This window comes from Hordeum vulgare, chromosome 1H, assembly GCF_904849725.1.
Source record: "Hordeum vulgare subsp. vulgare chromosome 1H, MorexV3_pseudomolecules_assembly, whole genome shotgun sequence".
NCBI classification, from domain to species: Eukaryota; Viridiplantae; Streptophyta; class Magnoliopsida; order Poales; family Poaceae; genus Hordeum; species Hordeum vulgare.
Window position 1 is genome coordinate 330,692,196 of NC_058518.1, and position 10,283 is coordinate 330,702,478.

A 10,283-nucleotide genomic window follows, 5' to 3' on the forward strand; every position below is an offset into this window, starting at 1 on the left:
GGTATTCGAAACCGATTCGAAGTTCGAAGTCTAAAAATAAATCAAACAGGAAAAGTTTTACAATTTTTGAAATAAAAATTGTCGGGAAAAGTTATTAAGGATTTCCTAAATAAGTTATAAAAGTCAATCATGCATTTTGAAGTTACTACAATCCCTATATAGTTAAAACAGGAACTATATGTGTAAAAATAAAATAAGATTATAAGAAAGTAATTAAAAAAAGTCTAAACCCCCTTGCCCAACCAGGCCAAGTTGGCCCAGCCGGCCAGGCTCCCAGGCAACCCTAACCGGCGACCGAACCCCCTCCCCTCGCTACCCATCGGCCGCCGCCAGCACCCCCCCCCCCCTGACCGATCCCACCAACCCCCTCGAGGGGCCCCCTCACCTACCGCCCCTGGGTGCTCGCACCAGCGCCCCCACCTAATCTCTCGATAACCACCCCCCTCTCCCGATTCCCAGCAGCCCCCCCAGATCGAACGCAAACCCCTCCCACTTCCCCCACGAGCACCCCTCCTCCCCTCGGTTACTCTCTCTCTCCCACATCCAGCCCCAGTCCCCTCGATCTCCCTCCCCCTTCGACCCTTCCGTCGGCCCCAGATCCGGCACCCCTCCGTCTACCTCCTCCCGGCGGCCCACCCCCCATCTCCGACGACCTCCCGTCTCCACCGGCCTCGCCCCCCGGGTGGCCTCCTACCCCGCCGGTTCCCTGCTCCCCCACCGGCCGGAGTACACCGCCCCTCCGGATCCGGCGGCCGAGGCCCTCCCGGTTCCCTCGTCGGTCGAGGCCCCACAGGTCACCCCGTCGCGCTGGCTCCTTCCTCCCGCTCGGTCCAGGAGGGACCTGGCAAGGAGACCCTACTCCTCGTCATGCCGGTCGGCCCCCTCCGGGAGGCCTCTCCGGCGACCGCCCTCGCCGGCACGTCCTCACCGAAACCGTCACCCGCCTCGTCTTCCTCCTTGCCGTCTACTCCGCCTCACGAGAACTCCGGCATCACCGGGCCCTCTCGTCAACGTCGGTAATCCCCTCCTCGGGCTCCTCCCACCATCTCCTTCCTCGCGACGTCCCGGTTCCGTTCCGGGAAACGGCGTTCCGATCCGACGTCGTTAGGTTCGCGTAGGTGATCTTGGAGATGTGTCCCTCTCTCTGTGATGTTGAAAGTCTTTGTTAACACAGAGGTTGGAGTTGTGAGATGAGAAAGAAAGAAATAAAAATAAATGTTGTATTGCGTATGTATGTATGTATAACCGTCGTACGTATTTTGTATGTATGAGATGCACGTATGTATGTGTTTGGGTATGTCGGTATATGGCGGAATACGTTATTTGTATGGATACATGTATGTAGGAAATATGTGTATGTGGCCTAAGCCACTTACCGGTGGGGCCAACTCCCCCCTTGTCTATGACACGGAGGCCCCACACCCCTTTTTTGAGTAAATGTAAAAATGAAAATATAAAAATAAAAATAATGTTTTTATTAAATAAATAAATAGATATGTTATTTAATTAATTATTTGGGTAATTAGAATAATTAGAGTATGACACGTGGGTCTCCCATTAAATTAATTTGATTAATTACTATTTAATCTTAATTAAAAACTTGTGTCTATGACGTTTGGGACCCACTGGTTAGTTGACCAGTCAACTGTTGATGTCAGCATGACATCATGCTGATGTCATAATAGCATTTAATTAAATTATTTAAATCTGTTTTTAATTCCTAATTATTGAATAAAACTTTAAAAATTAATATAAAATAAACCGTAAGTCAGATCAAAATATTTTCAACATGAAAGTTGATCAGCAGAACGAGACGAACCCGGATACACGGTCCATTCTTCTGCCACGCGTCCCTAGCATAGCAAACGTGGAACATTTCCGTCGTTTCCAATCTAACCGGTAGTAGTCCAAGACGCGGAAAATATCGTCAGATATTCTTCCGACCCGTCTATGACGGATGTTGCTGCGTTTGCTCATGTCTAGCCTACTTCTTGCCATGTCATTCATTGTGTTGCACAGTTGCTATTATTTATTGTTTCTTCCCCCCTCTTCTTACCGGTAGACCCCGAGACTGACGTTGCTGCCGGGTACATCTACGCCCCTGCCAATCAGTCCTTTGCCGCAGAGCAGCAAGGCAAGCAAACCCCCCTTGATCATTCCTATATCGCCTATGTCTTTCTTCCTACTGCTTGCATTAGTATTTTGCTATTGTTGTAGTTAGCTCCTATATCTGATGCATAGCCTATTTTTGATGAACTGCTACTTTTAGTCATGTTAATATGTTTAGTATAGGTGGAGCAGTCATCCCCTCTGACCCCGTAGTCCAGTTATCCCGCTTGTTTTCAAATCTCGATCCCAGATCGACGAGCCAGACCCGACACATCACATACACCCCCTTAGTTGTACGAAGCTACAGAAATACTATCGGGTACCGAGGGTGACACCTCGCTAAGTACTCCTGATGATATCTCCGCAGTATAGCTAGTTGCTCGTGGTTATCGAGTGTGATTCCTCTTTCACCATTCCCAACAATGCCTCTCTCGTGCAAGCCCTCAAGTGTGGGACCCCCGAGGGTGATTCCTCTAAGCCCACCTTGACGGATACATTGTTCGGAATCAACGAGGGTGATACTTCGGATTCCCCCCCCCCCCGATGTTACAACCACACAGTTACTCGACCATGTTACTGGGATCATTGGTGATTAGTTGTAAGACGGGTGGATTCCCGCGAGATTGTGTTGATGGCCTAATTAAAATGATAATGGATTTGGGTATTTGATCTCGGTTGGTCGGAGACCTTTTCGCACTAACCGTCTGCGTGGGAAGAATTATGGGTACTCGGCGTCGCAGTATCAGCCAAAGCTTTTCAGATGTCAGCAACGTAGTGGCGCGCGCCCGAGTGGTCCCGAGATGCATTGCGCTTGTGATTAAGGGATGCTAGGACTGACGTCGGCCACCCTCGCATCATGCAGGAGCGCGGAGGGTAACTGGGCCCATGAACCATTTGCGCTTAGGATTTAGACCGGCAGGCTGGCCTCTCTGATTAGTCTTAGGTGGGGCTGCGACGTGTCGATATTCCGAGGCCGGGCATGACCGAGAAAAGTGTGTCCGGCCAGAGTGTTATCGAGCGTGACGGGACATGTGGTGCACCCCTGCAGGGATGAAAATTAACTACTCGAATAGCCGTGTCCACGGTTACAGGACGACTTGGAGTTGTGCCCTCATCTTATAAAACTACAATGGTTACTTAACTCAAAGTAGTTGCCTCGGTATTGCTTCCTCGCACGGAGTCGAGGGAGGATCTCTGGGCGTGACCTCACTTTAATATTGCTGCAACAATATGACTATATTTTGTGTTACACCTGTTCTACTCTCGTCTATTGCTGCAAGACCCTGAAGATGCTAGTCTTCGATAGGACTAGGCCTTCTCTCTCTATTCTCGCATTGTTGCAGTCAGTCCACATATAAACACCCCCCTTCTTTGATACTGATGCATACTTAGAATAGTTCTGATGTAAATCTTACGAGTACTTTGGATGAGTACTCACCGTTGCTTTGCTCCCCCTTTTGTCCCCTTGATCCGTTGCTGCGACCAGATGATGGAGCCCAGGAGTGGAGTTTCTTGCCGATGTCTGCCATCCCGATGGTGTCTTCTTCATGGAGGTCTTTGAAGATAGGAGTAGTTTAGGAGGTTCCCAGGCAGGAGGCCTCGCCTCGTTCGATCGTTGTATCTTTTGTGCTAGCCTTCTCTAAGGCACCCCATGTTTTATGTCTGTTCTTAGATATTTGTTGCTTCCGCTGACTCGTGTGTTTATTATGCTTCTGTATTCTAGCCCTCGAGGCCCCTGGCTTGTAATAAGAAGCTTGTATTATTTTATTTGTGTCTAGAGTTGTGTTATGATATCTTCCCGTTAGTCGTGGGGTTTGATCGTACGCATTTGCGTGTATGATTAGCGTATGATTAAACCGAGGGCGTCACAGATACGCTGTCCGTTCGTGTGTCATGCGTCCCTAGCATAGCGAACATGGGACTTTTCCATCGTTTTAACGTGTCTGGTAGTAGTCACAGACCCGAGAAATATCATTAGATATTTTTCCCGACCCGTCTATTACATGTAGTACGGTGTTAGTTCATACCTAGCGCTGCATATAGCCATGTCATGCTTTGTGATGCATTTGATTGCTCTATTATTTATTGTGGTTCCCCTACTTTACTTCCTTTCAAGTAGACCCCGAGACCGACTACTTACCGATCAAGGATCCGTATATGTGTGCAGAGCAACCAAGCAAACAACCCACGTTGATCATTCCTATATCGCCCATTCTTTCTCCCTCATTCTTGCGTTAGATTTTGCTACTGTTGTAGATAGCTCCTAATCTCATGTGTAGCCTGTTTCTGATAAAATGTTGCTATACTCTACTTCATATAAAATGCTTAGTATAGGTGGCTCCATGATCCCCATTGACCCCCTTAGTCCCATTTACCCCGCTTTATCCTCTAGTCTCGATCTACTCACCGACAAAACAAGACCCATCACATTACTTCACACCCCCTTGATGTACAACGGTGTAGAGCTACCATCGAGTATCATGGGTGAAACCTCATTACGTACTCCTGATGTTAGCTCAGTAGTGTAGTTAATAGGCAGTTGTTCACGGAGGGTGGTTCCTCGTGCACCACTTCCGATAACGACTGTGTCGTACAACCCCTCAAGCATGGACCATCATGGGTGAATCCTCCCAGGTCGCCTTCATGGTTACATCGTCTGGAATCCAGAGAGGGTGATAACTCGGATTCCTCTCATGTTACAGTCACACACTTACTTGATCGTACTACTGGGTACTTTGATGAAAGGTGTGTTGCGGATGGATACCCACGTGGTTGTGACGAGGCGTATTCTTGGCCCTTGCCACACATACTCGAGACGGGGCGATGGGACCACATATCATGGATTGCCCATCGTCCCTGCAGTATTAATTGAAATACTAATGGGATTTCGGTATTTGATCTGAGTTGGTCACACACCTTTTTGCACTAACCTTCATGTGGGAGAAGTTATGCATACTCGACGTCGTGGTATCAGCCGAAGCTCTTCAAACGTCAGAAATGGAGCGGTGCGTGTCCAAGTGGTCTGCGTAATCATTGTTCTTGTATAAGAGATGCGAGGACTGACTTCGACCGCACATGCATCATGCAGGAGTGCAAAGGGTGATGGGCCCATGACCCCTGTGCGCTTAGGATTTAGACCAGTGACTGGCCTCTGTATTTAGCTTAGGTAGGGCTGTGAAATGTTGATGTTCCGAGGCCGGGCATGACCCTGGAAAGTGTGTCTGGTCAGAGTTTATCAAGTGTGACGGGTAAGTTGGTGCACCCCTGCACGGATGAAAATTAGTTATTCGAATAGCCCTGTCCATGGTTACAGGACAACTTGGAATTGTATCCTGATCTAATACAACTACACATGTTACTTAACTGGAATGTTTGCTTCAAGGTTGCTTTCTCGCAGGGAGTCGATGACGAATCTCTGGGTGTGACTTAATTAAATTTTGCTGCAACGATATGATTATATAATTGTGATACTTGCTCTACCCTCTTCTAATGCTGCAAGACGCTAAAGATGCTAGTCTTTGATAGGACAAGTTCCTCTCTCTATTTTCGCATTGCTGCAATCAGTCCACATATAACGCATTTCCTTTGATACTAATGCATAACTTAGCATAGTTCTGATGTCAGTCTTGCGAGTACTTTGGATGAGTACTCACCGTTGCTTTGCTCCCCCCTTTTCCCTTAATACGATTGTCGCGACCAGGTGATGAAGCCCAGGAGATGTCATTGATGACCCACAAGTATAGGGGATCTATCGTAGTCTTTTCGATAAGTAAGAGTGTCGAACCCAACGAGGAGCAGAAGGATCTGACAAGTGGTTTTCAGCAAGGAAATATCTGCAAGCACTGAAATAATCGGTAACAAGTGGTTGTGTGGTGAGATTATTCGTAGCAAGCAACAAGTAAAAAAAGTAGCAACGGTGCAACAAAGTGGACCAATCCCTTTTGTAGCAAGGCACAAGCCTGGACAAAGTCTTATAGGAGGAAAAACGCTCCCGAGGACACACGGGAATTTCTGTCATGCTAGTTTTCATCATGTTCATATGATTCGCATTTGTTACTTTGATAGTTTAATATGTGGGTGGACCGGCGCTTGGGTACTGACCTTACTTGGACAAGCATCCCACTTATGATTAACCCCTCTCGCAAGCATCCGCAACTACGAAAGAAGAATTAAGACAAAGTCTAACCGTAGCATTAAACTAGTGGATCCAAATCAGCCCCTTACGAAGTAACGCATAAACTAGGGTTTAAGCTTCTGTCACTCTAGCAACCCATCATCTACTTACTACTTCCCAATGCCTTCCTCTAGGCCCAAATAATGGTGAAGTGTTATGTAGTCTACGTACACATAACACCACTAGAGGAGAAACAACATACAACATATCAAAATATCGAACGAATACCAAATTCACATGACTACTATTAGCATGACTTATCCCATGTCCTCAGGAACAAAAGTAACTACTCACAAAGCATAATCATATTCATGACCAGAGAGGTAATGAGTAGCATCAAGGATCTGAACATAAACTCTTCCACCAAATAATCCAACTAGCATCAACTACAAAGAGTAATTAACACTACTAGCAACCTTACAAGTACCAATCGGAGTCGCGAGACGGAGATTGGTTACAAGAGATGAACTAGGGTTTGGAGATGAGATGGTGCTGATGAAGATGTTGATAGTGAAGAGTCCCCTCCGATGAGAGGAGTGTTGGTGATGACGATGGCGATGATTTCGCCCTCCGGGAGGGAAGTTTCCCCGGCAGGATCATCCTGTCGGAGCTATAGATTGGTTCCGCTCAAGTTCCGCCCCGTGGCGACGGCGAATCCTCGAAAAAGCCTCCTCCTGATTTTTTTTCCGGATGAACCCCTTCATATAGCAGAAGAGGGGGCCAAAGGGCTAGCTGGGTGCCCACAAGCCCCCTAGGCGCGGCTAGGGGGGTGGTCGCGCCTACCTGGCTTGTGGCCACCTGCTGGCGCCCCTCTGCACTTCTTCGGCCCAGTATTTTTTATAAATCCGGAAAAAATCCTCATTGATTTTTACGGCGTTTGGAGTTGCGCAGAATAGGTATCTCAACTTTGCTCCAATTTCAGGCCAGAATTCCAGTTGCCGGCATTCTCTCTCTTCATGTAAACCTTGCAAAATAAGAGAGAAAAGGCATAAGTATTGTACCGTGAAGTGAAATAACAGCCCAAGAAGCGATAAATATCGACATAAAAGCATGATGCAAAATGGATGTATCAGTCGTATCTCGCCAACGACGACTACTGCCCCGACGGTGCCTACTACTACGTGGAGGCCGCTGATGACCAGGAGTAGTTCAGGAGCTCAAAGGTAGGAGGCCTCGCCTATTTCGATCTATGTATGTTTTGTGGTATCCTTCTCTAAGGCTTTGCCTTGTTTTATGTGTGTACTCAGATATTATTGCTTCTGCTAACTTGTGTGTTTCCCGAGCTTATGTATTCGATCCCTCGAGGCCCGTGGCTTGTATTATGAAGCTTGTATGTTTTGAATTTGTGTTTAGAGTTGTGTTGGGATATCTTCCCGTGAGTCCTTGATCTTGGTCGTGTGCATTTGTGTGCATGATTAACGTACGATCAAATTGGAGGTGTCCCAAGTTGGTATCAGAGTCGACTGCCTGTAGGTAGCCCCCTTTCCAACTCCTTGGCCGAAGTTGAGTCTAGTACTTGAAAAACTTTACTAACTTTGTTGTGTCGCTTACGGGCCCACATCTCAATCGGGTGGTATTAGTATCTTTTACTCCTCTTCTAAAAATCCTTCAAACTACTATTCGATCTTCCGAAATCTTGACTAGCCTATTGCTCTTGACCTTTCTCACTTGCTTGCATTATGGTTAATCTCATATGTCTAGCAACATTCATTAAATCCTTTGTGATTGTCCTTTGATATTATTGATTCAACCTGTGTGTGGATGCACACAATCATTAGTTCATCCCTATTATTGATCCGCCCAGCTCAGACGTCTTCTAAACAGGAACTGGTTCTCGACAATCAACTTTGATTGATTGTCCATCTAAGTCCATTCATCTTAATTGTATTTGAATGGAGCATCTGATTCAAATACCAACCTGGAAATCATAATTCCTTTGGTATTTAAGTATCAGTATTATTCATATGTTCTACAATCCGATGCCTTGCATTCTATCTTCCTTTGACTGAGTACCGATACTCATATCATGTCCTTTATGGACCGCCAGACCCATTGTTGGGTTATTATCCGATAGCATCCTTCACCGTCAAAATTCTTGTGATATTCTTCGCCTGATACAGGATGCCATTGGTAAATTATGTCTTCTCCCTCTGATAAGTTGTACCCTATCACTACAGGAATCAGCTTCTTTGTCGTCTGCCATAACAGACGGCAAAGAGGACTCCACCGATGGCATTGAGTAATACACAGACGGCAAAGAAAACTCATGTCGGCAAAGATTCCGCGTCAGCTTATGATGGCATTGTAGCTTCTTTGTCGTCAGCCTTCCCTAAGCGCATGGCAAAGTGCTTTGCCGTAAGTATCTGGCACCGAGCAGTCCGCAAAGAATTTGAGACGACAGCCGACAGGCGACGCCTCCGTTAGGGCTAACGGAGGCTTTATCGTCTGCTTCCCTGCCCCTCTTTGTCGTCTGCTTCCCTCCCCCTCTTTGTCGTCTGCTTCTAAGGGCCAGCACAGAGTTGGGCCAGCGCAGGAATCAGCCTCTTTGCCGTCTGCCTCCCTACCACTGTGTCGTCAGCCTCCGGAGGCAGCGGACGGCAAAGAGCCCATATGGCCAGCTGCTGCTACCCAGGTTGCACAGCTGTGTGCCATGTGGCCTCTTTGTCGTCTGCTCCCTAATGGCAAAGGCCTTTGCCATCATCTAGCAGACGGAAAACAGCCTATATTGTCACATTTTTGTTTATTTTTTCTATTTCACATCACATATATATATAATTCATAGCACATATATGGTATATAGGTCACAACACATATATGATATACATATAAAGTTCATCGGAAGAACCAACACATACAAAGTTTCATCCATATATACATATACATATAGTTCCACATATATTGTTCATCCATATATACATATACATATAGTTCCACATTGTTCATCAACTCAAATGGAAACTAGAACTAAAGCACTCCAATGCCAGCTTCCATGCATGTAGTACATCCAATCTGCAAAATGGGAATAAGAAAGTCAGAAGAAGAAGAACAACAACATATATATGACAAAAAAGCTAAATTTAAGAAGAAAGAGAAGAAGCAAGAAGAGAAGAAGGAGAAGAAAAACAAGAATAAGGAGGAGTAGGAGGAGGATAAGGAGAAGGAGAAGGAGAAGGAGGAGGAGAATAGGAGAAGAAGAGAAGAAGAAGGAGAAGAAGGAGGAGAAGAAGCAGGAGAGAAGAAGAAGGAGAAGAAGGATGGCTCCTTCTCCTTCTTGTCCTCCTTCTCCTTCTTCTCTTGTTCTTCTCCTCCTTCTTCTCATTCTCCTTCTCTTATTTTTCTCTTCTTCTTTTTCTTCTTCCTTTCCATTTCTCCTCTTCTTGGAGCTAAGTTAGCTAACTATGTCTTTTTGTAGCTAAATGAGCTAATTATGTTATTATAGAGGAAAACAAGCTAAGTATATAATATTAATGAGCTAACCAAGGTTCTTATGCCATTTTGAGCTTATAATGTCTTTTTGGAGCTAAATGGGCTAATTATGTCATTGTTGCGGAAAATAAGGTAAGGAGAATAAGAAAGAGGAGAAGAAAGAGGAGGAGGAGGAGAAGAAGAAGAAATCAAGAAGAAGGAGAAGAAGGAGAAGGAGGAGAGAGGAGAAGGTCTTCTCCTCCTTCTCCTTCTTCTCCTCCTTCTTCTCCTACTCCTCCTTCCCCTTCTTCTTCTTTTCTTCTTCTTCTTCTTCTTCCTTCTTTTCATTTTTCCTATTTCTTCTCCTCTTCTCCTCTTCTTGGAGCTAAGTTATCTAAGTATATAGGTCCTTTCGGAACTAACTTGGGTAAAATAGGAGAGAACTTAGCTAAGTATAGGTCATTTTTTATTAAATAGGCCATTTTGGAGCTAACTAAGCTAATTATGTCATTTAGGTGGAAGCCTAGCTAACTATCGGTCGTTTCGGAGCTAACTTGGGTAAAATAGGTCATTTCGGAGCAAACTATGCTTATTA